This window comes from Equus caballus, chromosome 4, assembly GCF_041296265.1.
Source record: "Equus caballus isolate H_3958 breed thoroughbred chromosome 4, TB-T2T, whole genome shotgun sequence".
NCBI lineage: Eukaryota > Metazoa > Chordata > Mammalia > Perissodactyla > Equidae > Equus > Equus caballus.
In genome coordinates this window covers 108,197,052-108,224,768 of record NC_091687.1, presented here as the reverse complement: position 1 = coordinate 108,224,768, position 27,717 = coordinate 108,197,052, and the positions used below count along the sequence as shown (strand labels likewise).

Genomic DNA, 27,717 nt, shown 5'->3' with positions numbered 1-27,717 from the left:
CCGCGCGGCCGCCCCCGAAAGCCCCGCTCCCGGGGGACCGCGCGGCCGGGGGTCCCCTCGCAGACCACGGTGGGGGAGCACGCCGATCTGGATCGAGAGCAGACGGAACCGGGGCCGAGGCTACACTGCAGGCGTCGACTCCGAGCCGTGGCCGGGGCACGGATAGGTTTCGGTTGTTTTCGAGCGTGCCCCGGGTTATCCGGTGTCTAGAGCCGTCCTTTACAAAATGGTTATCCGGCAACTTTGCCTGGCCGTGGAGACGCCGCTCCGGGTCGCGGTCGCTCGGCTCCGGGGCCTCCGGAGGGTGCTGGGAAGGTCGGCGAGCCTCTTTCCAAGTTGCAGAGTGGTGTGGATCGCTTACTCATTTCATTGTACGATCATCCCATTGAGCTGTTGGTGGCGGACGCGGAGGAAAGCAGCACATTTGTGGCTAGTCCGGGTTTTTTGTTGTTGTTGTCCGGTGCATTCGTTCGGTAATGTGATTGTTGCGTTGGGAGATACATAGTAGAAATGGAGTGTTACTGAGGCAGAGCAGAGCAGGGTGTGGGAACCCCGTGGAGCCCTGCGCTGGGTAGGCTTCTTTGCTTGGCTGTCCTTTTACTATGAACATGATTCAGGCCTTCAACTTGCCTCCATATTTTGTTGCCAGCTCTTACTCAGCTGTGACAGACCGTGAGGGAAGCATGTACAGGATGTGTACGTTATTGCATTAGCTTCTTTGTGATACAAAGTTAGAGGGCATTATCTCACTTGAGTTATAATGTAACGGCCGGTAGAAAATGCCATTGTTTTTCCTGTATGAACTGAAATTTGGAGAAGGAAGGTGGAGTTTTAAGTAACTTTAAACTTCTTTGCCACTCTTTTGCGTCCTTTAAAGCAACACATATCAGGCCATATGATCGTTTTAATTTGATTGCTTCCCATTTTCACTATTTGGAAAGCGTTTCTTGGCTTCTTTCTAAACGTTACTTTGGGATTATCGTGTGTTTTAAATTCTTACTCTAGAAAGAGTAGACCTAGTTATGTTGTCACGCCCCTCACCCACTCACACCCACCCACCCACACACACACTCACACACACACTTCCCTTGAGATTCCTGGGTGCACTGAAAGAAAGGCTGATTTAGGGTATTACTACTTTATTTTAGTTTTTATCGTATTATGAACGAAGAAAATGGTAGCCATTTGAGAAGTTAAAAAATTTCTACACACTGCCACTGATCTAGCAATATAAAAACATCAACACTTTGGAAAAATGTTTAGAACAATTCTAAAGCTTAAGATTTGAGAGCTGGGACGGCATTCCTTATAGGAAATTAAGTCTAGTGGTAACTTTGATGGTCGCAGACTTTTCAGTGAATTCTTTAAAATTAGGAGTGTCTTTTGAAGGGAATGGAATCTCCAGTTGTTTTAGAAACATGTAAATGGGAACTAATATGTGAAATGGAAAGCGAAGAGAAGAGTTTTCAGTTGTGAGTCTCCACACGGTACTAGGATACACACAGGAAAAACCCTGTAGTTAGTTGGGTAGTCTAGACCCTGAAAGTGAAACTACTGTGTAACAAATGTAACTTAGATGTGTAAATGCGCAAGTTATGTGGAGTTGCAAGTAATTATTTAAGGAATGAAAATTTGTATTATTTGTGAAGTGCAATGGAGATAAAGGATTTTAAATTGTAGGTGTCATTTAGACGGTCACTAGGTGGGCTCTTTTACTGTGGGGAAGATGCGTTGTGAAGCTGTTCTTTTAAAAGCGGATTTGTGTGTGTGTCTTTGGGTTAAAAGAAAAAAGGTAACCGTGCACTGCTAGTTAGACTTTCTTTGAGTTTGAATTTTTGAGTTTTTAATAATTAAGTAAATAAGTTAAACATTTTCTTGTTTTGTAGTGTCATTTAGATAATTTTTATGTTTTAGCATATTTAAAAAGCATACGCTCTGTAGTTACTGGTTTTAAAGTGACTATTATTATTTTAAAATTATGTTTCCTATGTAAAGTCAAGAATTTTGAACCGAAGCTATTAATCGTGGAGGTAGACTTTGGAAAGTAGATGTATAAATAGGGATTTCCTGTTGTACACATGTCAAGTGGAGCAGTGAAGTTTACATTTGTTTAGCAAGTCTCCTGAGCTCTAGGACTGTCTAATTATTTGGAGCAGCTCATAATCTTTATCAGAGGTACAGGTCTTCCCCGTGGTGAGGAAGCTTCTGCCGTGGAGTAGGCATGTACGAGGTCAATTTATTTTTCTATTAATGTTAAGGAAACTCTTCCTGAAGCTTTCATTTTAATTTTTCTTTCTTAAAATATGTATTCATGTTACTAAATTGGGGAGCCAAGGAAACGATCTACTGTATTTCTTACCAAGTCAACAAAGTTGCTGGTCGAGATGGGGTGGGTGTGGAGGGGGTGCAGAAGCAGCAGGTGGTAGGGATAGGATTTCTAAGGGACTGTCCTTGACCTTTTTTAAATGAACTTTGTACTCTGAACCGCTTTCTTTTCAGAGGGCAATTACTGTTAGAAAGCCACCTTGAGCATTATTGTTGTAAAAAAATTAGGCACAACCAGTGATGTCATACAAGGGATCACCAAAAAATGGCTATGCCGCATGTGACTCTTGCTACTGTATATTTGTAAGCCCCTCCCCCAACAAAATTTCTCATTTCAATAGCTATGAACTGGAAGTAAGGTAAAAAAAAAACTTGCCTTATAATATATGCCGTTTCAGAAAACAATGGTTTTAGTTGAGAGATATCATCATTATTCATGCTTTTTAAGATAATACAAATTTGTAATTTTTATGATAGTTTTATTTTTAAAGAAATTATATAAATGGATATTTTCTGTAATTACTGGTCTCTGGCACTGAAATGTTTTAATTTACTTGAAAAGCTTGTCCAGGAACGGCAGCCTCTCATCTGTTAGGTGGTTGTTCTCTAACCTGATCTCATTGTAGTTTGTTCTTGTACTGTTGTTGGTCTTATTCATGAAAACTCTAGTCTTTGAGAACGTGATGCTTTTAGTCTCATATACAATTTTATATTCAGTGTATTGGTTACTGACATGTAAACTTGATAAACATAGATTTGCATGTAAATTTACAAGTATCAGAGCAGTTTATTTTTGCATTTTGAAAATAGTGATTTAATACATTTTTCTGTTAGCTCAGTTGATTCTACCATGCCAGGCTTGTAGTCAGTGTGCAGGGTGACCAGACACACTGCTTGACCCTCCCCCTCTCCTCCAACCTTTTTTGCAAAACTGCATGTTATTCCTCAGGCCACAATCAGATTTCCCTTGGGCAGATAGTGATTGTCCAACCGTGTATCCTTAAGCCACTTAGAGTTATGACTAAGGGGCTTCCATGAAACCCCACTGACCTTCCAAAATGAAAGTGGAACATAAACACTCTCTCTGTGCTCTTGCCTGATGGGGAGGTGTGAGATACTCTTGGTATGATTTGACGTAGTTTTTAATCTGTGAGGTGTCTGGACTGAAGACAATTTTTGGCTGCTATAGAATAAACTTGACAGTTATTGTATGTGTGTGTGTTTCCCTTTCTTATTTCTTCTTTTTTTTTTTTTTTTGGAGGAAGATTAGCCCTGAGCTAACATCTGCTGCCAATCCTCCTCATTTTGCTGAGGAAGACTGGCCCTGAGCTGCCCATCTTCCTCTACTTTGTATGTGGGATGCTTACCACAGCATGGCTTGCCAAGCAGTGCCATGTCTGCACCCGTGATCTGAACCGGCAAACCCGTGCACTTAACTGCTGCGCCACTGGGCCAGCCCCCCCTTTCTTATTTCTTTATCGTTTTGGCTCATCTTTTAATTTCAACAAGCTGATTAATCCCTTCCTCTACTCTTAAAATTTTCTTTATCGTATTTGTGCTACAGCAGCTGTTTTCAAGGAGTTGCTTGGTAGCATAAGTTGCAAAAGTTATGGAGTGAAATAAGAATGATTTCTTTTTTCTTTTGTGATGGCCTGTGTTTAAATATATGCTTGTGGTTAGTGTGAACATACAGTAGAAAGATCAACCTTGAATTTGTAATTGGAAGCGTCAGTCTATTTGCAGAATTTGAAGGATTTAAGAACACAAGAGAAGCAGGAATGACACAGCTCTTTTTGCACTTTCTCTAGAAAAAGCCTCATGTAAAATAGAGGAAAATTGTTTGACTTTGCTTCTGCTGTTAATTTTGTGACAGCAGTAACTACATGTGATGCACAAATGCTGAAACTGGTTAAGAAGTATGAGAAATAGACTCTTCTCTAACTTCTTAGATCTTTCGTTTGGCGCACGTTATTCCAAGAGCGTGTAAGTGCTGAATATATGCTGAGGTGGACCATCAACTCTGGACAAAGGTTCGCTGTGGCCAGGAGGGGTCCACGGCGACGCGGAGGAAGTGATACTGGAATTAGACCTTGAAGGAGCCACCCGATTTAGCCAAGTAGTCACACAGTGAGAAGCGAGTGAGAGCGTGTTCTGAGGTAACAATATGAAGAAAATTATTGGGGAGAGAAGTGTAAAAGGTGTTTTCGTGGTGGAGTGTGACTAGGACAGAGGCTTAATGTGGGGGTTGGGGCCATGCTGTGAGGGTCCTCGAGTACCAGGCTAATGAGTTTTTCCTTTATAGTCCAGAGGGTATAAACTGTTTAAAGGGACCAGGCAGATAATTTAAATGAGTTATGGCAGCTTATAAGATCCTGGATGACACCTGACACTTAAGGCCTTGGTTGGGGAGAAAGTGGTGAGTAAAAACAGCCTGGAGATTCCTAGGGGTCTTTCTACTTTGCTTCGGTGCAACTGATAGACAATTCTGGCTGATGGTTGCGGTATGAGACTCTGAGATACTGTTTCTAGATACTCAGGTTTTTCAACAGAGGCAGCAAACTTGGATTTTTATGTGAAACCTCTGGGTTTTTAAGTATTTCCCATCACTTAAGATCTAAAACACTGTTTGGGACTACGCCTTGTGGGCTAGGTTTAATCTGTGGATGACTAGTGGGCTGCAGGTCTTCAGCTTCTGCTTTATGCCCAGGTTATTTTATTTTATTATTTATTTATTTTAAAATGTTTTATTTTTCCTTCTTCTTCACAAAGCCCCCCAGTACATAGTTGTATATTTTTAGTTGTGGGTCCTTCTAGCTGTCGCATGTGGAATGCCGCCTCAGCGTGGCCTGACGAGTGGTGCCTTGTCCGTGCCCATGATCTTTTTTTTTTTTTTGGGGGTTTAAAATTTTTTTTTTATTGAGTTATTGATAGGTTACAATCTTGTGAAATTTCAATTGTACATTAATGTTTGTCAGTCATGTTGTAGGTGCACCACTTCACCCTTTGTGCCCACCCCCCACCCCACCTTTCCCTTGGTATCCACTAAACTGTTCTTGGTCCATAGTTTTAAATTCCTCATATGAGTGGGGTCATACACAGATTATCTTTCTCTTGCTGGCTTATTTCACTTAACATAATTCTCTCAAGGTCCATCCATGTTATTGCAAATGGAATGATTTTGTTCTGTTTCGCAGCTGAGTAGTATTCCATTGTATATATGTACCACATCTTCTTTATCCATTTGTCTGTTGATGGGCACTTAGGTTGCTTCCACGTCTTGGCTATTGTAAACAGTGCTCTGTGCCCAGGATCTTAACTGGCGAAACCCTAGGCTGCTGAAGTGGAGTGCGTGAACTTAACCACTCGGCCACGGGGCCAGCCCGATTTTTATTTTATTTTTTAAATTAAAGTTTTAAAAGGAGGGGCTGGCCCCATGGCCGAGTGGTTAAGTTTGTGCGCCCTGCTGCAGGCGGCCCAGTATTTCGTTGGTTCGAATCTCCTGGGCGTGGACATGGCGCTGCTCATCGAACCACGCTGAGGCAGCGTCCCGTATGCCACAACTAGAAGGACCCCCAATGAAGAATATACAACTATGTACTGGGGGGCTTTGGGGAGAAAAAGGAAAAAGTAAAATCTTTAAAAAAAAAAAGTTTTAAAAGGAGATATTTGCAGTCTTCCTGAGGACAGAAATGTGATTAAATTACTTTGTATTCTGTGTTGCATTTTATACAGTTGAAAGTGGGTACTCTAATACTTGGTGACTTGATGATGGCTATTATAGGAAAATCACCCTGGTAATAATATAAAGAGAGGCATTACCTGGAGGCAGAGATAAGAGGCTGTTGCAGTAGTCGAGCTGTGCAGTGATCAAGGAACAGGGTGGGTTTATAGTGTGGCTGGAAAGGAAGAGAGACTTCAGCCAGTGCAGAGGAGGAACTTTGGAGTTTCTAGCATAGATGTCTAGAAGATAGAAATGTCTGGGAGTATTTGGGGGATGTAGGATTGGGGTTTAGGAGCTAGATTAGGATATGCAGTTAAAGATGTGATTTACCCAAAATCGCTGAGAATATGGAGAGTGTGTGGAAAATAGTAAAAGGATTAGGCTGCTTACTTACCCTTTGGGAATGAAGGAAAAGAGACCAAGAAAGCCCATAAAAAGGAGAAAGGAAATCAGAATATATTCCCAGTACAAATGGGCAAGTATATACGTGAAAAGATGCTCATGGCAGCGAGAAAAATAGAAAACTAGTAGAGAAAAATTGGCAACAGCAAAGTACCAATCAGTGGCCTACCGTGTAGTTTCATCAGGATAGAGAGGTAGACCTGTAGGTACCAAAGTGGGAGAATGTCTCTGGTACATTTGTTGACTTGAGGAAAAAATTTCCAAGAGTTGGAAAGTGTGTAAGTTTGGTACTAACTCTATTTTGTAAAAAGCATGCAAACCCAGAATATATATATAGTTTGTGCATAGAAAATGAGTTGGAGGGGCCGGCCCCGTGGCCGAGTGGTTAAGTTTGCGTGCTCAGCTTCGGTGGCCCAGGGTTTCATCGGTTCACGTCCTGGGTGTGAACATGGCACTGCTCATCAGGCCACGCTGAGGTGGCATCCCACATGCCACAACTAGAAGGACCCACAACTAAAATATACAACTATGTACTGGGGGGATGTGGGGAGAAAAAGCAGGGGAAAAAAAGAGAAAATGAGTTGGAAGGATACATGGTAAATAATACTTCTGGGGAGCGTATACTTTCATATGTACATCTATGCAGTTTTTAAAAAGCCAATAATTTAAAACCATAAACTTGTTTTACAAAGGAGAAAACCAATTTCCGGGGACATCACGAATTCTGGGGTCAAGATTACCTGAATTCAAATCCAGCTTCCACTACTTATTAACTGTTTGACCTTGGATAGTTACTTAATTTTTTTGTGCCTTGTTACCTCTTCTGCAAACTGGGCGTAATAGCACACCTAGCTTAGGATAGTTGTGAATTTATGTATGTGTAGAATTTTTTTCTTTTTGTTAAAGATTGGTACCTGAGTCAACATCCATTGCCAATCTTCTCTTTTTTTTCTTCTCTCCTCAAAGTCCCCCACTACACAGTTGTACATTCCAGCTGCAGGTCCCTCCTGCTGTGCCATGCAGGACACCGCCCCACCGTGGCCAGATGAGCTGTGCCATGTCCGTGCCCTGGATCCAACCCTGGGCCACCGAAGCGAAGCACGCGAACCCAACCACTCGGCCACAGGGCAGGCCCGTATATATATGTGTAGAATTTAAAACAATGTCTGGCACAAACTAAGTGCTATTAAGAGGTGCTGTTATAAGAATTTGCTGTTATTGTTATTGCCACTATCATCAATTATTGTCAGTCAAGCGTTTGACTGATATAGAACTTGTTAGTGACAGACATATAATGAGATGCCAGACTCACTCTAAAAATACCATGGCATAAAATAAAGTAGTAGTCATTGGGGGTGATAAAGATTTCTTTTCTGTACAGATGTCCCTAATAAAGGGCAAAGAAGAAAGATAAAAAGGCCAGGTCAGCAGAAATCTCTATCGAATGTTTCTTATTATGAGTAACACATGAGAAACAACCAAAGCAATTCTCTAGAAGCTGTATATGTAGTAATGGTATTACAAAATCATTTAAAAAAATTTCATTACCCAGACTTGTGAATATTGTCATAGTGATCTTATTATATTACAACTCTGGTGACCACAGTTTTTTTTTAGTAGGTCTCCCTAAATAAGACTTATTATTAGGTGATTTTAAAATAATTTCTTACATCTTTTATACTGGTTCACTTTTTTTTTCTGAGAAAGATTACCCCTGAGCTAACATCCATACCCATCTTCCTCTACTTTATATGTGGGACGCCTGCCGTGGCCTGGCTTGACAAGCAGTGTGTAGGTCTGCACCTGGGATCCGAACCAGCAGACTCTGGGCTGCCGAAGCAGAATGTGTGTACTTAACTGCTGGGCCACTGGGCTGGCCCTATACTGGTTCACTTGTAATCTTTATGCCTCAGTGTAATCTATTTACATTAGAAGCAGCATAGTTGATGATCATAGTGAAGTCTGTGTGGTTTTGTTCTTAATTCCATCTTTTAGTGGAGCCTAGCAAAAAAAAAAAAACTTCCCCAATTTCCTGATCTTTGGGATCCTTATGACATACACCACATGCTTGGAGTAAGCACCCTGTTGCATATAAAATAACAATATGAAAAAAGAATAACCATATTCCTTTCCTTAAAGCTCACATCATTGAATTCTTCTACCAGGGTTGAAGCATTTGGTTAGTATGGCCGGGTTTTTCTCATATCAGACTTATGTACTTACAGAGTTAGAGAATATTAAAACAGGATGAGAATTCCAAGAAATTTAGTCTAATCCCTCATTCTACAGACAGCTGAGCCCCAGAAAGCCTGTAACATGCTAGAGGTCATGCATCAAGGTGCTAACCTGTATGGTAATTAAAGGGAGAGAAGGCAGCCTGTTCTATCGGTGACCCCCAGTGAATGTGCCTCCTGGCATTCATGCTGTTGTATAGTTACCTCCCCTTGTATCCTGGCTAACCTTATGACTCACTGTAACCAGCTGAATGCAGCAGAAATGACACGGTGCTAGTTTGGGGCCTAAGTTTTAGGCCTGGAAATTCTCCTTTTGCATGCTTGGGAGCCCTGAGTTGCCACACAAGAAGCTAGGTCGTCCCCTGCTGGAGAGACCACGTGGTGTGGGAGGGATCCTGAGAATGCATGGAAAGAGAGATGCCTGACTATCCCAGTGTCCCCGCTGAGTTCAGCCCTAGTCAACTTGCCTATTCAATACTGCTACAAAAGTGACTACCAGTAAGACTCGGAGAGGAACCAGCCAGGTGGGCCCAGCCCAGGTTGCAAAATTGTGAATAAATAAAATGGTGGTTGTCTTAATCTGTTAGAATTTGTGGTGGTTTGTTGTACAGCAATATAGAGTAGAAGCAGTTTTGTGTATTAAGGGACTCTAACAAAAAATATTTGAGACACAAATGATGAAAGTTGTTTTCTTTTTTCTTTTGATTTAAATTGTTTTTTATTCTTAGTGAGGAAGATTCACCCTGAGCTAACATCTGTTGCCAGTCTTCCTCTATTTTGTATGTGGGACATCACCATGGCATGGCTTGATGAGTGGTGTGTAGGTTCGTGCCTGGGATCTGAACCTCTGAACCCCAGGCCACTGAAGCTGAGTGTGCAAACTTAACTACTGTGCTACAGGGCCCGCCCCGTGTTATTGTTTTCTAACTTCTTTTATTGAGATAGTTAAATGAGGCTGCCCCTACCCTCTGCCTCTTACTTCACTAAGGTATTTTGAAATAGAGATGGAATTTTATTATTGGGGAATTTAAATGGTATTAAAAACGTAGTTGTCACAGTGTAGATTGGACTATTGGACTATAATTAGATACTATATAATGGGAAAATAAAATAATTGATAATCAACCTTCAAAAAGGTATGATTTTTACTTTTTTGACTTATACAGAGATCTCATATATATTTGGAGTGTCATGGACTTTATGTCAGAATGCCTGGGTTCTATTCCTGGGCCTGGATTACATTTGTCTTTATGTGATAGAAAACCCCCAAATAATAATGACTTGAATAGGAGTGCTTATTTCTCTCATATCAAAGTCTGGAGGGCAGGTGCTTGGGCTGGTATGGTACCTCTGCACTGCAAAATCATGTAGGACTTGGCTCCTTTTATCTTGCTCTTCAGACTTCTCTAGGATACGGCCTTTGCTCTCAGATTCCATGATGGTTACTAGAGCCCTATCCATGTCCTATGAAGTAGAATGGAGGAACAGTATACCAAGGGAACAATCCCTCCCTTTAAAACACTCTTCTGAGAAGTACCATATGTTTCAGGTTATGTATAAACACGTAGCTGCAAAGGAGGCTGGGAATGTAATCCTTTAGCTGAGTACCTTGCTGCCTAGAACAGATTTAGAGTGTTGTTACTAAGGGTAGGAGTGGGCATTGCGGAAACAGCCAGTGGTTTCCACCACTTTGAGCAACCGGTTTATCCTCATAGGCCTAGATTTTCTTGTGTGTGAGAATGATGATATTGAACCACTTGGGGTGGCAGATAGATTTCATATTGAGGGCTGGCCCCAGCTGATTGGTAGTGACTGCTTGCAATGTGCTGTTGAAGGTTTTAAACAGAAGAGTCCCTAGGTTTTGGTCTCAGCAGGGTGCAAAAGTAGTAGAAGTATTTATTTTGGGAGTGATAGCATGCTGCCATTAATATACTACCCCTGTACCTTAGCCTTTTTGTGTGCCATTACTTCAATTTTTGAAATTTTTTCATTGAAAATATTTTGTTGTCCTGCTAACTGTTGAACTATCTTTTTTCCCTCTTTAAAAATATTTGAAAATTCATACTATGTTTAAAAAGTTTGCTAATAAACCTGAATCCTAACTTTGTGCAGAACATTCTCAAAACTAGAGATGGGGGTGATGTAGAGAAATACTAAATTCCTTTTTAGGTGTATGTCAGAATATCTAGAATAGGGCCGGCCCCGTGGCCAAGTGGTTAAGTTTACGAGCTCCCCTTCAGTGGCCCAGAGTTTCGCCGGTTCACATCCTGGGCGCGGACATGGCACTGCTCATCAGGCCATGCTGAGGCGGCATACCACATGCCACAAGTAGAAGGACCCACAACTAAAAATAAACAACTATGTACCGGGGGGCTTTGGGGAGAAAAAGGAAAAAATAAAGTCTTTAAAAAAAAAATCTAGAATATGCAGGGGTAACAAACAACCTTGGTTCTTAGTGGCTTGAGTCAACAAAAGTTTATTTCTTGCTCATGCTACAAGTTCATCATGAGCTGGCTTGGGAGCTTTACTCCACAGCATCTCTACCCAGGCTGAGGGGGACAATCTCTTCCTTCCACAGTTGCCAAGGCAGGAAAAAGAGAACATGGTTGATAGTGCTCTGGCTCCTAAAGACTCTCCAGAAGTGGCATAAGCAGCTCTGTTTACATTTCATGGGCCCGGGGAAGTCGGGTGGTAGCACCTAACTTCAAGGGGGCAGGGAGAACTGGAAATATTTGGTGAAGAACACTAATGAACACCGCAGAGGGTCAGACCTATTTGAGCCCAAAAGTTCATCTTTGAATATGGAGTATGTTTTGTTACCTGTAATTGAATATCACCATCTGGTGCACTGTTGTACTACAACGTAATAATTTACGGGGTGTGTTTAATAATACTATTAGATAGAAAAACATTTGCCAGAGGGAGAAATAATATAGGAGGCATAGGGCTTGGCTTCCTGATTCTTTCTCTACTGTGTTTTGTGCTTTCTTTCTCCCACCCACATGAAAGGAGGGAAGGAATCAAATACTAAAATTGCTGTGTAATGTTAGTGAGATTAAGGGTGACAAAATCTTTTTTCAAAGTAAGTTATTAAAGCATGTGTTTTCTTTTCAGAGTTACTTTGTCCATTTGTTTTCTTATTAACCACCCAAGGAAGGTGTTACTGAGCATCTACTATGCATTGTACACTGGAGAAACCAAAATAAGACACAGTCCCTACCCTCAGTTTCTGTCACTTCCATGCAAACTATAATGCACAAGAACAAATGCTGCAGTGGAAGATTGCTCAAAGTACTGAAGAAGCTCAGAGAAGGAAGAACTTAAGACGGAGCTATTGAAAACACAAAACATCTAAGTTGAGTCTTGAAGCATGAAAACCAACTTCACTGAAGAGAATGGTGGGAGTGAGGAACTAGTACATGGCCCTTGTGGGTTAGGCACTCCTGTGTGTACGAGAAGTTAGCTCATTTGAGACTAAACAGTTACATGCAGTAGAATCTTTGGTTCCAGTTAGAGATGAAGGAGCCAAGCTTCAGGAAGATCACATAGCTGGTAAGTGATTGAGTCGCAATTGGAATCCACATGTGTCTGACTCTGGTCTTTGCTTTTTAAGAAATTCTAGTCCAACTTTTAGCTATGAAATGAATAATGTTTGAGGATATAGTGTGAAACCTGGTGACTATAGTTGATAACATTGTATTATATAATTGAAATTTGCTAAGAAATAGAACTTAAATGTTCTCACCAAAAAAAAAAAAAGAAAAAGAAATATGTGAGGTGATGGATCTATTAATTAACTAGAGGGGAAGAATCCTTTCACAATGTGTGTGTGAAAGGATAATATCAAATCATCATGATGTACACTTCAAATATCTTAGAATTTTATTTGTCAATTATACCTCAGTAAAGCTGAAAAAAATAATAAAATGCTCAAGAGCCAAAAAACTAGAACCTCTAGTCCAGTATGTGAGAAAATGGGGAAGGGAAAATAAATTGGGAATTTTAAATTTTTATTGTAGGCAATAGGGAACCATTGAAGATTTTAAATAGAAGAGTAACCTTGTATTTGGGTTAGAAAAATCACCTGGGCAACAACTGGGAAGATGGTATGGAGGGAGTATATATCCCATTTGTCATGTCACAGGGACCAGAATGAGAACCCAAACTGATTGACTGTGTACTCTGTTTTTTTTTTTTGAGGAAGATTAGCCCTGAGCTAACTGCTACCAATTCTCCTCTTTACGCTGAGGAAGACTGGCCCTGAGCTAACATCCATGCCCTTCTTCCTCTACTTTATACGTCGGATGCCTGCCACAGCAGGGCTTGCCAAGTGGTGCCATGTCCGTACCCAGGATCCGAACCTGCCAACCCCGGGCTGCTGAAGCAGAACGTGCGGACTTTGCTGCGCCACCAGGCCGGCTACTGTACTCTTTTTCATCAAGAAATACTATTTGCCTCACTTTCGTTTTCAAATTATCCAACCTGAGAACTAGAAAGAACCTCAGAGTCATGTATTCCAATGTTTTCTTTTCTTTTCTTTTTTTTTTGAGGAGGATTAGCCTTGAGCTAACATCTGCTGCCAATCCTCCTCTTTTTGCGGAGAAAGACTGGCCCTGAGCTAACATCCGTGCCCATCTTCCTCTACTTTATATGTGGGACGCTTACCACAGCATGGCTTGTCAAGTGGTGCCATGTCCGTACCCGGGATCCGAACCTGCGAACCCCGGACTGCTGAAGCAGAATGTGCCGACTTAACTGCTGTGCCACTGGGCTGGCCCCTATTCCAATGTTTTCAATTTATGGATTAGGAAATTAAGTGCCAACAGGCAAGTTTGACATCTGAGATTACACTTTAAGATCAGGAGACATTAGTCTCTTTACCAGTTACTGGTATTTATCCTAGGTTCCATTAGCTAACAACCGAATGTGAGACCTATGCCTGGAGGAGTGTCTGAGGTCTATCCATATTGTTGCTTGGAGTAACAGTTTGTTTCTTTATGTTGGCGAGTAGCATTCCATTGTCTGGATGTAGCACATTGTGTTTATTGATTCATTAGTTGATGGACATTGAGATTGTTTCCAGTTTTTTGTCCTCTGTGAATAATGCTGCTGTGAACGTTTGTGTCCGTGTCTTTGGATAACTGTTTTAATTTCTCTGGGTAGATACCTAGCAATAGAAATTGCTTGGTTGTATGATTAGTGTGTGTTTAACTTTTTCAGAAACTTCCAGTTTTCCAAGGTCCCTGTACCATTTTACGTTCTCATTAGCATTATATGAAAGTTCACATCCCTGCTAATGCTTGGAATTCTATCTTTTTGATTTTAGCCATTCTAGCTGGTATGTGTGGATATCTCATTGTGGTTTTAATTTGCATTTCCCGAATGATTATGATGTTGAGCATCATTTCAAATGCTTCTTTACCATTTCTTTGTCTTCTTTGGTGAAGTATCAATTCAAATCTTTACCCCATTTTGGGGGGTTTTATGTCTTGTTTTTGGGTGGTAAGAGTTCTTTTGTATTTGTATGTATACATTAGACTTTATTCTTTTTAGAGCAGTGTTAGGTTCACAGCAAAACTGAAAGGAAGATATAGAGATTTCTTATATACCTTCTGCTGCTGCGCCCCCTCAGGGCCCCCGTTATCAACGTACCTCACCAGAGTGGTACAGTTGTTACAGCTGATGAACCTGCCTTGACACATCATTATCACCCAAAGCCCATAGTTTACATTAGCGTTCACTCTTGGTGTTCTATGGGTTTGTTGTATGTCAGAACATGGGTTTTCACAAATGTATGATGTCATGTAACCACCGTTATAGAATACAGAGTAGTTTCGCTGCCCTAAAAATCCTCTTTGCTTCTCCTATTCATCCCTCCCTTTCCACTAAGCCCTGGCAACCACTGCCTTTTTTTTTTTTTTTTTTACTTTTTCCGTAGTTTTGCCTCTTTAAGTATATTTTTGATACAAGTCCTTTATGAGTTATATGATTTGCAGGTATTTTCTTCCGGTTTGTGGCTTGTTCTTTTCATTTCTTAATTGAGTCTTTTGAAATGCTAAGGTTTCTAATTTTGGTGAAGTCCAGTGTATCATTTTTTTTCCATTATGGATTGTGCTTTTGGGGTCATATCTAAGAGCTCTTTGCCTATCACAAGATCTCAAAGATCTCCTGTGTTTACTTCTAGAAGCTTTTATAGTGTTGGGTTTTACATTAAGGTCAGTGATACACGTTGAGTTAATTTTTGTGTATGGTGTGAGGTAAGGTCTAAGTTAGTTATTTTGTATATGGATGTACAGTTGTTCCAGCACCATTTGTTGGAAAGACTGTCTTTTTTTCATTGAATTGTCATGGCACCTTTGTTGAAAATCACTTGATTATAAATGTGTGGGTTTATTTCTGGACTTTGTTCTGTTCCATTGATCTGTGTGTTTATCCTTATGCCAGTACTACAGCTTTATTGTAAAAATCAGGTGGTGTAATTCCCCCAACTTTATCCTTCTTTTCCGAAATTGTTTTGCCTATTATAGGTCTTTTGCATTTCCGTACAAATTTTATGGTCAGTTTGCCAGTTCCTACAAAAAGTCCATCGGGATTTTTATAGGGATGACATCGAGTCTGTGGATCACGTTTGAGAGAATTGATAGCTTACTCTTCCAATCTATGAAATGACGCATCTCTTCGTTTTGGTCTTTAACTTCTTTCAGCAATATTTTATAGTTTTCATTGTATAGGTCTTATGCTTTTTTGTTGTTGTTAAATTTATTTAATTCTTTTTCATGCTGTTGTAAATGGAATTGTTTTCTTAATTTTTTGGTAAATTGTGGGTAGCATATAGAAATAAAACTTTTTTTAAAGATGATAAGACTTTATTTAGGGGTGCTACTACAGGGGGTTTTGCCGTAGGGGAGAGAGATTGGGCTCAACTCTTGAAGTATAATTGGTTTTGATATATGGGTCTTATACTCTATTCTCTTGATAAACTCACTTATTATAGTATTTCTTTTTTGTAGGCTCTTCAGGATTTTCTACATCCAAACAGATAACTTTTAACTAATCAGATACTTACCTTAAAAATCCCAAGCAAAGTTTTATCCTGGGACAAAGTGTCTTTCAAGTTCCTCTTTCAGCACTTGTGGTACTTAAGGTCTTTCTTGAATTGAGTGATTTATCTGTCTAATTGGCAGCCTGCAGAGAGTCTTTGACAGCAAAATCACGTAATTTTCTTTCCAACTAAAGTGAGGGTTCAACAGAAAGACGTTAGCTAAGAGAAGTAGGAAATGTGCACACAAGCAAATAGCCATGTTTCATTTTGGGAAGTTTTACAATTTTTAAACAGAACAGCTGTGTGGCTTTTGGCAAATGGCTGCGTGGTGCTTTGGTTGTGTCCTCTACCAAGTGGGGTAGTAGTAGTACCTGTCTCATAGAGCTGTGAAAATTAAATCAATTAATGTGTTAGAGTGGCTAGAATGGAGTCTGGCGTGTAGTAATCACTTCATCAGTTCCTAAGTTTTATTAACATTAGATAGGCAGGAATCAAGCATGAGGATTAAGTGAGGAAAACTGCCTACCTGAGCTGAGTCAGATCATTGTAGTGTGAGTTCAGTTAGATCTTGGGTGGTTCTTAATCGATTTTTTGGGGCTACAGATCCCTTTGGATGTAATAATGTGCACATCAATATAGATACAGAGATTTTATATAATTTAAAGGAAGGAGTTCAGTGACCTCCTGAAGCTTGTCCAAAAGCTTTGTAGGGGTTCATAGCCCCCAGAATAAGAACTTTCCCTCTAAAAATACAGTGCCCTCTGAAGGAAACTGTCTTGGATGCAGAAGGGGATGGAGGTCTTTCTCCTCAAAGCTGAGTCCTTGAAGGGAACAGTTTAGGAAGTAAACACAGCATCACTGCTTTTTTCTTGTAGGAAATTACTTGACAGATGACCTTCAAGGGAAGGTACTCCCTTGTGAAAAGGATCAGACTCCGGTAGAATGTGGGTAATGTGCATTTCAGAGTTATTTTATGATTGTACCGGAGAAAGCAGGCGGAAATACGAGTGGGTGGGAGGGAGGCTGTTACAGGGATAACCTTAAACTGCCCTAATTTATTTTCAAGTAAATTTTCACAAACTTCAGTAGTTCGAATATAATTAATAAGAAAGTACTTGTGACAAACCTTATGTTGCAGTGTTGAGACTGAAAACTGTTACTCAAAGTTCAAGATTTTGCAGGTAAACCAGGACACAGTTGAGGGAGATGGTAGACCAGACTTCGCACCTCTTGAAGGTGGTGCCTATGGGTTTTCAACATTGTATCCCCACTGAACAGAGTGCAAAGTTTTTGATACCCCTACATTTTTGTGGGGTTTGGTTTTTTAAAGAGTGATGAAAGCTGAGAACAAACCAAAGTATAGATTTTTCCCCCTCAAAGTAACTAATTTATATCAGGAATTATTATCCCTTTCTGTTGCTAGCCTCATTTCTTTGCTTTTATTTTTACTTTGTCTTTACCATCAACCCACTTATTAGCCTCTTTAGTGACCCTTTACTCTTTGAATTAACCCTTCTTTTTTAGCCCCTTTATCTTTTGGTTCATTCTTCCTATGGCAGGGAGGAACTGTTCATTAGAAGTAGCTGAGCTGTGGAAGCGTTGCACTGGCATAGCGTTGGTGACAAGTGTGCTGAGATCTTTGATACTTGCCAGTACTGCTATTGGAAAATGATGCTGGGTAAAGAACTTAAGAACATTTCAAGTTTTAAAAAATTATTTTTAGGCTCTCATCATTGCCAGAATTCCATATTAAATACCTATTTATGAGGTCTCTTATACTTTCTAGTCCTAATTTATTATTTTTTTTGAGGAAGACTGGCCCTGAGCTAACATCCATGCCCATCTTCCTCTACTTTATATGTGGGATGCCTGCCACAGCATGGCTTGCCAAGCAGTACCATGTCCGCACCCAGGATCTGAACCAGCGAACCCTGGGCCTCTGAAGTGGAGCGTGCGCACTTAACTGCTGCACCACCGGGCCAGCCTCTAGTCCTAATATTTTTCAATCCTAATCTGGTTCATGGTACCTTTTATTTATTTGTGTTATTAAGAGGCTACTGTCAAATGTAGGCCTTTTCTTTCAATGTCTTCGGGATAATAGTGATAGGTTGACATTAATCCGAGTTTTGGTTAAAATAGAATTTGTTTAGTTTAAAATTAGCATGACTGGGATTATATTGTGATATAATTCTTTTCTAAAATTTTTGAAATATGACTAGATTATCCTTCTGCTTACTAAAACATGTCAAAACATTGTTGTCTTTTTGAGTTTGAGCCTGAATTTCTTATGCTATCATTATGTGACCTGTAGATTTCTATTGTGCAAATCTATTTCAAAAACTTAAATTTTATTTAAAATTATATTTTTGTTACAGAAAATGTAGAACATGGAGAAAAAGAAAAATTCACCTTTTTCACACCACTCTAACATAGACATACTATTATTTTGATCCCTTTTCTTTCTTTTTTCATGTGCATATTTTGTTTTCATTGTATTGGTGATGGTATATATAGAATTTTGTAGCTTACTTACCCCTTAACATGTAAAAGAAAATTTTCATGTTGTTAATCTTCATAACATTTTGAAAGGTGCTTAATTTTCCATTGAGTAAAGTTATGTAAACATCCCCCAATCACCCCTATTCCTCCACTTCTCTTAATATTATTATTATGATTTTGCTTATTATTACACCATGTAAAATCTCTGGCAGACATTTCTGTAGACAAAACCCTTTTCATATTTTGGATTATTTTTATAGGACAGATTTCCGTAGGCAAGATCACTAGGTTAGAAGAAAGAAGCAGGCCATCCTGGTGGCCCGGCGGTTAAGTTCACACGTTCTGCTTTGGCAGCCCAGGGTTTGCTAGTTGGGATCCTGGGTGCGGACTCATGTGCCGCTTGGTGAGCCATGCTGTGGTAGGTGTCCCACATATAAAGTAGAGGAAGATGGGTGCAGATGTTAGCTCAGGGCCAGTCCTCCTCAGCAAAAAGAGGAGGATTGGTGGCAGATGTTAGCTCAGGTCTAATCTTCCTCAAAAAAAAAAAAGCATTTGATGATTCTTGATACAGACATTTAGAGGTAAGTGGGCTCTAAAGTCCAATTGCTGGGTCTCAAATTCTGGATCTATCACTTTCTAGTTGTTGGACTTTGTGTAAGTTATTTAATCTGTCTGTGTTTGTTTACTCACCTGTAATATGGGGATGATGATAAAAAGTCCCTGTCATGGGTTTATTGAGAAAATTAAAGAGGATGCATATTCAGAAAGCCTTTAGAACAGTGCCTATTACTCAGTAAGTTCCTACTAAATGAGAACTCATTTTTTAAAAAGTTTAAAATGTTCCCCAAAAGGACTGTTTCAAATTAGGTCAACAGCAATATGTTAGGACCAGTTACACTGAACTTTGGTCATGCATGGTATATTAAAACCCTTGTCTTACTTCTTAGTTTAATAATTGAAAAACAGTACTTCAGTTTTAAATTTTTATTTACTTGAGTTGTAGGACTATTGAACATTCTTGAATTTTACTAGTATTTCTATTTCTTGTGAATTACTCAGTCATGTTTTGTCCATAGTTTATTGGAGGAGGGGGAGCATTCTTAATGTTTTTCGTATTATTCATTTAATCTCTTTAAATAACATTTATTTTAAGACAGTTATTGTACGTATTTTGCCTCCTTTGCCTGTAAAGAAAATTATATTTTCTCTACTTAGGTTCTCTTAGTTTTTTTAGTGCATTCAGGTTTAATTCAGTTCTTGGTAGGAGAGAATTAAGAAAAATATTTGTAGATTAGGATGACAATGTATTAGGACTTTTGATTTTTTTTGAAAATCAAAGCCTTAGATTTAATGTCCTTTTTTGTTCAATCTCATTCTTTGTCTCATTAGTAGGGCATAGTACTGGGAGGAGAAAGTTCTTTAAATTTTAATCATGGTATTGTTTCTGGTTTTGTTTTCAATGACCTGGGACTATGAATCTTCTCTTTTATCAGTGAAAATATTGATAAGTTATTTCATAGTAATGAAAAATGGTCAGACATTCTGAGAGTCACAAATAACCATGTTATACAAAATCAGAGTGGTTCTGTTTCTTTATTACTGTCACACGTCTCCTATTTTTCTTTAACTCTTACTGCTTTTCCTCCTTTAATATTTCTGTTGGCAGCTGCTAAAGAGCGCCCCCCCCATGCTTCCACAGGGTGGTGGACTGCACTGTGCCTGTAATGTGTTAGCCCTTGTAGGTGATATTTAGGATTTTAGGGGAAGTCGTGGGGGAAGTAAGGGGAATCATGGAGTGGGGGAGGGGAAGTGATAAGTTAATTAAAGCCAGTAGTATTTGATTAATCTTACTGCTGCTGACAAGATTCTATTATACAGAATAAACCATTGTGCACATCTTTGTGTTTCGGTGGAAGGGCACAAAACCAAAATTGATTACATGAAGGAAGTCTATTAATTGATGATAATAGAAATGCTTTCTCTAAATGCAGTATTTTTATTAAATGTTACTGAGTAGTTTTCACCATTGGCAAATCTTTGTGTTTCATATAAATTTTCCAAAAGACTTTTGTAAATTTAATTTAATTAGAATAAAAACCTTGGGATTAAAATTTGTCTAGTATTTTATTCATGTTTGAAACTAAGTACTTCATTACAGAGGAAATAAAAACTAGAAACTATTTTGCATTGTGTCGTCTAAAACCATTTAAAATAATTTCACAGTTCATTATGGATGATTTTTTGGAATGACATTGTTTAACTTTGTTAGAATAAAAGAATAGACTTGTACTTTTCAGTTGTTTTCTTTTGACCAAAAAGCCTGGGTTTATCCCTAGTCTGTCAGTCTGCATACAAGCACCAATCATGCAGTCATTATTTTTGTGGAGGCTGCTTTCTTGGTTATGTCTTAAGTCTTAACTCCTTTAATTTTACTATTCTGAATTTTAGTGTAACTACTATAACATTTTAAGTTTTGAGAATATTGCATGTAAGATGATGATCTATAAATCAAGGTTCTGAGTTGGTAAGATTTTACAGGATACCAGATCTGCAAAAAGAAATTTCTTGACCTGGCCTCTATGGAATCAAGGGCAAGAACTTGACTCCCATTTACCCTGCTCTTCTCCCCCTCCCCCGACCCCCTGTTGAGAGTCTTTCACTGTTACATCATCATTTAAACTAGTTTATTAGAACAACAGAAGTGGACTACAGTTACATAATGTTTCTTTTTATTTGTTCAGTGCCGGGAGTAGAAAACACTTGACCAGTTTCATAGAGGATTAGAAAGTTTGAGGAGGAAAAGTAGAATTCTTTGTTTATTGAGCCGCAGGGTAATTGTCCGTAATTACAGATGCGTGTTTTGAGGTTTGGGAAAGGTGGTTAAAAAAACTTACATTTAAATAAAAACCTGTGATAAACATCTATAAATAAAAGGAGGAAGAAAACTTTGGCAAAAATAGTTCTAGCATCTTAAGTAGTCTTGTTTCATGAAAAATTCCTTTTGTTAAATGGAAAAGCCGTGGTTTGGGAGAGAGAGACCTGAGTAGGACATTTTTGGTAAGCACTGAAGACCATTTTAGGTGGTTAATATTTCAGTTTTGACCTCCTCACTTCAGAGATATTAGATTAGGAGGGATTTGGAGGTTTACCGATAGGAATATCCAACATAAGGTTTTAACGTTGTGATGCAGAATGATGCAAAATGTGTGTTTCCCTTTGTTTTAGATTCTCGGCTCCCAACAAAATTTCATGGAATGACATAAAATAATAAAATGTCCTTTGGTTTATTTGAAATTAAGCCTTAGAGGGGGAAGTTCCTGTAAACGGTTAGCAAAGAGTTAACCTCGGGGGCTTTCTCTGTCGGCGCTCTGCGGCGAGGTTCCGGATCTGGGCTTTGGAGAAATCCATCCCACCTTTTTGAGGCGCCTGCTACACACGGATCTACTTTCTCTGGTCTACTTCTCTGGTCGTGCTTTTTCCTCCTCCTACCTTCCCCCTCCTCTTTCTTGTAGGCTCCGCGGTGTGTGTCTGTGTGTGTGTGTTTGGTGGTGGGTGTGTGTGGCGGGAGGTTCTCAAAGCGTAGGAGATGGAAGCTCCGCGCTGGTTGGTTCTGTCTGGTCTGGGCGCTGCGGTGGGAGCGGGTTGGCAGCACCTGGGCGGGAGCTCGGGAGCCGGGAGCCGGGAGCCGGGAGCCTGCCCTACCGAGTCGAGCTGCCGGCGGTGGAGGGGGAAGCGGAAAGCGCTCTTATCCGGTGGCATTGGATCTGGCAGGGTCAGATGGCTGATCGAGCGGGGGTAGCAGCTTTTATAAGACGGTTTAGGTACAAAAATGTAAAGTGACAATAAAAAGAGCCAGAACCTCGAATGCCCTAAGGCTAAAAAGTGTTCGTTTCTTTTCAGAGGATCATGTTTTTGCATCTGGTTCCGGAGGGTGACTTGGCTTGGATTGTTACTGTTAAAAATAAACAAAGACAAGACTAACCGAAGTATTGTATTTCTCTATTATGTATTTAACTGTATTAAAGCATTAAATGTGATGACACTAGATATTGAGATGTGTATTTTTATCATGGAATCAAATCTAGGTTTGGAAATAAGAAAAGAACAAAATGATCATAAAAGTTTTATATTCTGGATTTGGAAGTTGGTTGATAGAAGAGTAATGAGAATAAAGCAGTATCTTTAACCCCTCTCCCTCTAGTTCTCAAGATTTTTCACTTAATTTCTTAAGTGTTACATTAGCTAATTCTAGAATAATTCAGCATTTTGGTTCCAATTCTGTACTTAATATATACTTCTATAAAATATTTAAATGGTAATATGAATTTAACACATTTTGAAATATATAATGTGAAAACTCTCTGAAAAAACACTTTGACTCAAGTATCACAGGTTTGAGAATTTTCAACGTAGTTCTTCATGTGTGCTTAATTTCAGTTATAATTAGAAATGAAAAAAATGAGAAGTAAAATCTTTGGTCCCTTAACCAGTATTTAAACATGTCTCTTCTGGTAATCTGCTAGAATTTAATTAGATCAGAAGAAATTTAAAAAACTCAAAACTATTATGTAGCTAATGTGTTTTAGAGAACTTGTTTCAGGTTGAGAGAAAAACAGTTTGATAAATTAAGTACATGGCCTCTTTTTGTTAAGTGAAACTATGATTGTATAGGGTATAGTTAACCTCTTTATGTTCACAGTTAAACTCAGACTGTTACCTATTGTATTTAATATTTAGATACAATATTTACAGTTATGTTATTTGTTATATATAATATTTAGTATATTTAACCTCGTGGTATTAGTCACGTAGTTTTTTTATGAAACCTTGTAGTATATGTTAAGTATGATAGTTATCTCTTCTAGAATAATTTTTATTATATATTGAAGCAGCAGTGCTTAATCTATAAGTAGAAGTATGTTTTCCTTTTTTTTTTTTTAACCAAGGTGCAAAATCCTGTGTGGCCACTTTTCTAAAAGTAAAGTTAAATAATGCTGAAGCATATGTTTTATTTGCTGTAGAGACTATTTATTTGGAAACAATGTATTGTAACAAGATAAATTAGAATTTTAACTGTTTGATAGTTTGTATTTCAGAATAAACAATTACTGCTTCCAGTGTTCAGTGTCATATTTGTCATAAAATCATTATTGTTCTAGGGGCCGGCCGGGTGGCACAGCAGTTAAGTTTGCACATTCTGCTTCTCGGCGACCCGGGGTTCGCTGGTTTGGACCCGGGGTGCGGACATGGCACTGCTTGGCAAAACCCATGCTGTGGTGGGCCTCCCATGTGTAAAGTAGAGGATGATGGGCAGAGATGTTGGGTCAGGGCTGGTCTTTCTCAGCAAAAAGAAGAGGATTGGCAGTAGTTAGCTCAGGGCTAATTTTCCTCAAAAAAAAAAATGTCATTATTGTTCTAGTTGTATAGTTTTTTTGTGCGTGTTTTTAACTTTTAGACCTATTTAAAATGTAAAATAAATAAAAGACTAATGTGATAGAGTTGTGTCCTTTCTAAACTACCTAATACCTTATTAAAGAACACCGAACCATTTTTTCTTTGCTGCATTTTAATGAGAACAAAAGTGTAATTTCTCTTAAGTGTTAAATTATGCAGTAGCTTTCTATATTTTGGTTTGAGAGGAGTTTGGTAAATTATTTTTTAATGTTTCCTGGCTTTTTGTTATATTTCATGAATAATGGAAAAGTGAGTCTGACTTGACTGAAGTGTGCTGTCTGATGCATTCTCTTGTGGCCATCACAGACACTTGGCTCTTAATGGGGAACTGAGACTGTTCTTCCTACGAACAGTTGCATTAACTCATGTTGTTTGACTGATATTGATGACACTCCATAATGTTAAAAAAAATAAAATGTTGTCATCATATGGGAGCTTCCTCACAATGTAGTTTTTTTTTTTAAGTTTTTATTTTTTCCTTTTTCTCCCCAAAGCCCCCCCCGGTACGTAGTTGTGTATTCTTCGCTGTGGGTTCTTCTAGTTGTGGCATGTGGGACGCTGCCTCAGCGTGGTCTGATGAGCAGTGCCATGTCCGCGCCCAGGATTCGAACTAACGAAACACTGGGCCGCCTGCAGCGGAGCGCGTGAACTTAACCACTCGGCCACGGGGCCAGCGCCAATGTAGTTTGTTTTTAAATGTTTTATTAAAAAAAAAGCTCTGTTTGTTGAGTAGAATCTTGTTAAAATGGTTAACACTGTAAACCATAATGCTGTAGCATCTCCTGGCAGCTGCCTTCTCCCTACAAAAAAAAAAAAAGCCACTGCCTCTAACAACAGAAAACAAAAACAAATACTCCTTTTTATCTGGGAAAACTAACGGCGTAAGATTTTCCTATAAGCAGTTTTGGTATCTCACTTGAATCTTCCATCATAGGTTAAAATTGGATTATGTTTCTCCTAGAATTTGGTTTTATTTTTGCCTTTGGTCCTGCTGCGAACCTATTACTCTGTAGTTTTGCATAAACATTCTTTGTTTTAACTAAATTGTCTGTTTTGAATAGTAATAAATGATAACTTGTTCCTTTTCGCATCTTGTGTTATATATAAACTTTAAGAAAGAGCTTTCCCCTTTCAGGTTCTAACAGATTAAGAAATAATGAAATAAACTTTATATTACCTAAAAGTGTCTTATGAAAAGTACAAAGGAAAAGATGGAATGAAAACTGAAGTAAATTTAGGTGTGTTGTATTCGAAATGCTGCTGTGTATACCACTTACACCGATAAAACCTAAAGCAGTCTAAAAAAATGGTGTTAAAGATACATTTCCGTATGTTAATATAAACATTAAAATTGAGAAACCATGGATGAATATGGGTGTTTTGTCTTGGTTGAAGTACTGTGAATTAAATTTGTAGTTATATTTTGCTTTAATGTGTGGAGTGATGATCCAATAATTTTGATGATAGTGATATATACATCCTGTAACTTGACTTATTTAGTTGTCTGTAACTACCTCTAAAGATGGTTGAAAAGCCTCAGAAATTACCTGGTATTTAGGAATGTTAGAAAAAAGAGGACGTTTTATCCATTATATTATGGGGAAACATTTAGGCAGGATGTATTATGCATTGTTTTTCATGAGGTCAATATTCTTGGAGGTTTTTTCCTTAAGTCCATTTAAAAATTTTACAAAGTGGGGCTGGCCTTGTGGCCGAGTGGTTAAGTTCGCACGCTCTGCTTGGGTGGCCCAGGGTTTCCCCGGTTTGGATCCTGGGTGTGGATGTGGTAGCTTTCATCAAGCCATGCTGAGGCAGCGTCCTGCATGCCACAGCTAGAAGGACCCACAACTAAAAATACACAACTATGTACCAGGGGGCTTTGGGGAGAAAAAGGAAAAATAAAGTCTTTAAAAAAAAATTTTTACAAAGTAATATATGTACATAGTCACTACATAGAAAGAAGTCAGGTAGCCCAGAATGCTTACAATAAAGATCAATAACCCTTCCTCACTCTTTAGTGCGACTTTCCAAAGGAAACTTTTTTTTTTGAGGAAGATTATCCCTGAGCTAACATCTGCTGCCAATCCTCCTCTTTTTCCTGAAGAAGCCTGGCCCTGAGCTAACATCCGTGCCCATCTTCCTCTACTTTATATGTGGGTTGCCTACCACAGCATGGTTTACCAAGTGGTGCCATGTCCACACCTGGGATCCAAACTGGCAACCCCCCGGGCTGCCAAAGTGGAACGTGCGCACTTAACTGCTGCGCCACCGGGCCGGCCCCCCAAAGGAAACTTTTAAGTTGTTCTTTGTGTGGTAATATTGTGACTAAGTTATAAGCTTGTTTTATGATTTATCAATTTTAGATTGATTTCTGCTCTGATAAATGAGGATTTGGCTCCCTTATGTTTACTTCCCCAATAGATATATCACTTTTAGTTTCTCTGTCTTTTCAATTTATGTGATACAATAGACCTTTTCTTCATGATGATATGGGTGATGGCCAATCTTGATTTCCCAAGTAGTAAAATTGAGGATATTAGTACTTCTACTTTTCTTTTCACTTCTCCTTTTCCCTTTATGTCCTTATGTCTGTCATTTCTATTTTGGCCTTGTCAAGGTTGAGAACATTTATACTCAGTAGTGTATTCCTTTATACTTTGCCTATGACTTGGTTTATTTTTTTCTGAGGAAGATTAGCCCTGATCTAACTGCTGCCAATTCTTCTCTTTTTGCTGAGGAAGACTGGCCCTGAGCAAACATCCATGCCCATCTTCCTTCCATTCCATTCCACAGCATGGGTTTTGCCAAGCAGTGCCATGGCTGCACCCGGGATCCAAACTGGCAAACCCCAGGCCGCTGAAGCCGAACGTGTGAACTTAACCACTGTGCCCCTGGGCCAGCCCCTATGACTTGGTTTTAGTAGCTGAAAATCAATGAATAGTTTGTACATTATTGCGATGATATAAATATTGCTCACTGCAGAGACAAGGAGAATATGATTAGATTTCCTGTATTGTTTCTTGGCTTTTGGGTCTGTAATTGCCTTTTTTCTTGCCTTATTTATCACTATTCTTTCTTCCATGTTATCAGCTTTCCATGCAGTTTGTTTTTGTCACTGTTATTTTCTACATATGGATACTTTCTCCCCCCGAGGAAGGGCTTCTTTTGGTCCTTGTCAGGTTTGAACTGGATGTTATCTAGGCTGGTTGCCTATTGCTCTGGGTGCTGGACTTTGCTTCACTGATTTTGCACTTGGGTCTACTGTACTGGATCTGTATTTTTTCTTGAGTTGCTTCCTCGTTTTAATGCAGTACATCTTTATATAAAGTTCTAGGAAAGAGTATGAGGGAGATAGATTTTTGAATCCTAGCATATCTGAAAAAGTCTTCACTAGCCCTTATAGTTGACTGGTATTATTTTATTCAAGCCAAATAAGTTGAAAATTAGTTCCCCTCAGAGCTCTGAAGGCGTTGCTCCACTGTCTTCTAGTGTCCATTGTTGTTGAGGAAAAGTCTGATGCAGTGTGATTCTGGCTCCTTTGTGGGTGATGTGTTTTGTCTTCCCCCAGAGAAGCTCTTTAGAGTCTTCTTTTTATCCATTTTAAATGGACATTTCTCAAAGATGTCTAGATGTGTAGCTTTTCCATTACTATTAAAGACTCATGTCTTTTAGTTCTTGGAAACCCTCTTATTATTGCTTTAATTATCTCTTTAGTCTCTCTATAACTTCTTTTAGTTGGTTATTGGACTTCTTGAATTAAGGGCGCCCTCCCCCCGCCCCCCACCTCCCACCGACCATCCTTTTGTCTTTTCCATCTATTCTTCTGGACGTTTCCTCTACTTTATCCTTAGACTCTGTAATTTTACTTTGGCAGTCATATTTTAAATTTTCACGAATTCTTCTCTCCCCCCAAATCCTTTTCTCATTTTGTGGATTCATAATCTTCTTAAATCTTTCTGAAAATGTTAATGAAAGTTTTCTTTAAAGTCATCACCCTCCCCCAGTCTGTTTGCTCTAGGGTATTTTGTTGTTGATCTTGA

At 39.1% G+C, this 27,717-nt stretch overlaps 1 protein-coding gene and 1 long non-coding RNA gene across 31 annotated transcripts in view; both read left to right on the top strand.

Moving 5' to 3' along the window:
- KMT2C (lysine methyltransferase 2C) overlaps positions 1-27,717 on the top strand; it is a 269,112-nt gene that overhangs the window by 928 nt on the left and 240,467 nt on the right. The window lies entirely within an intron of this gene.
- LOC138923857 (uncharacterized) lies at positions 21,760-23,343 on the top strand. The gene is made up of 2 exons (XR_011438061.1): positions 21,760-22,044; positions 22,124-23,343. It is a non-coding gene; the product is annotated as an uncharacterized lncRNA (long non-coding RNA).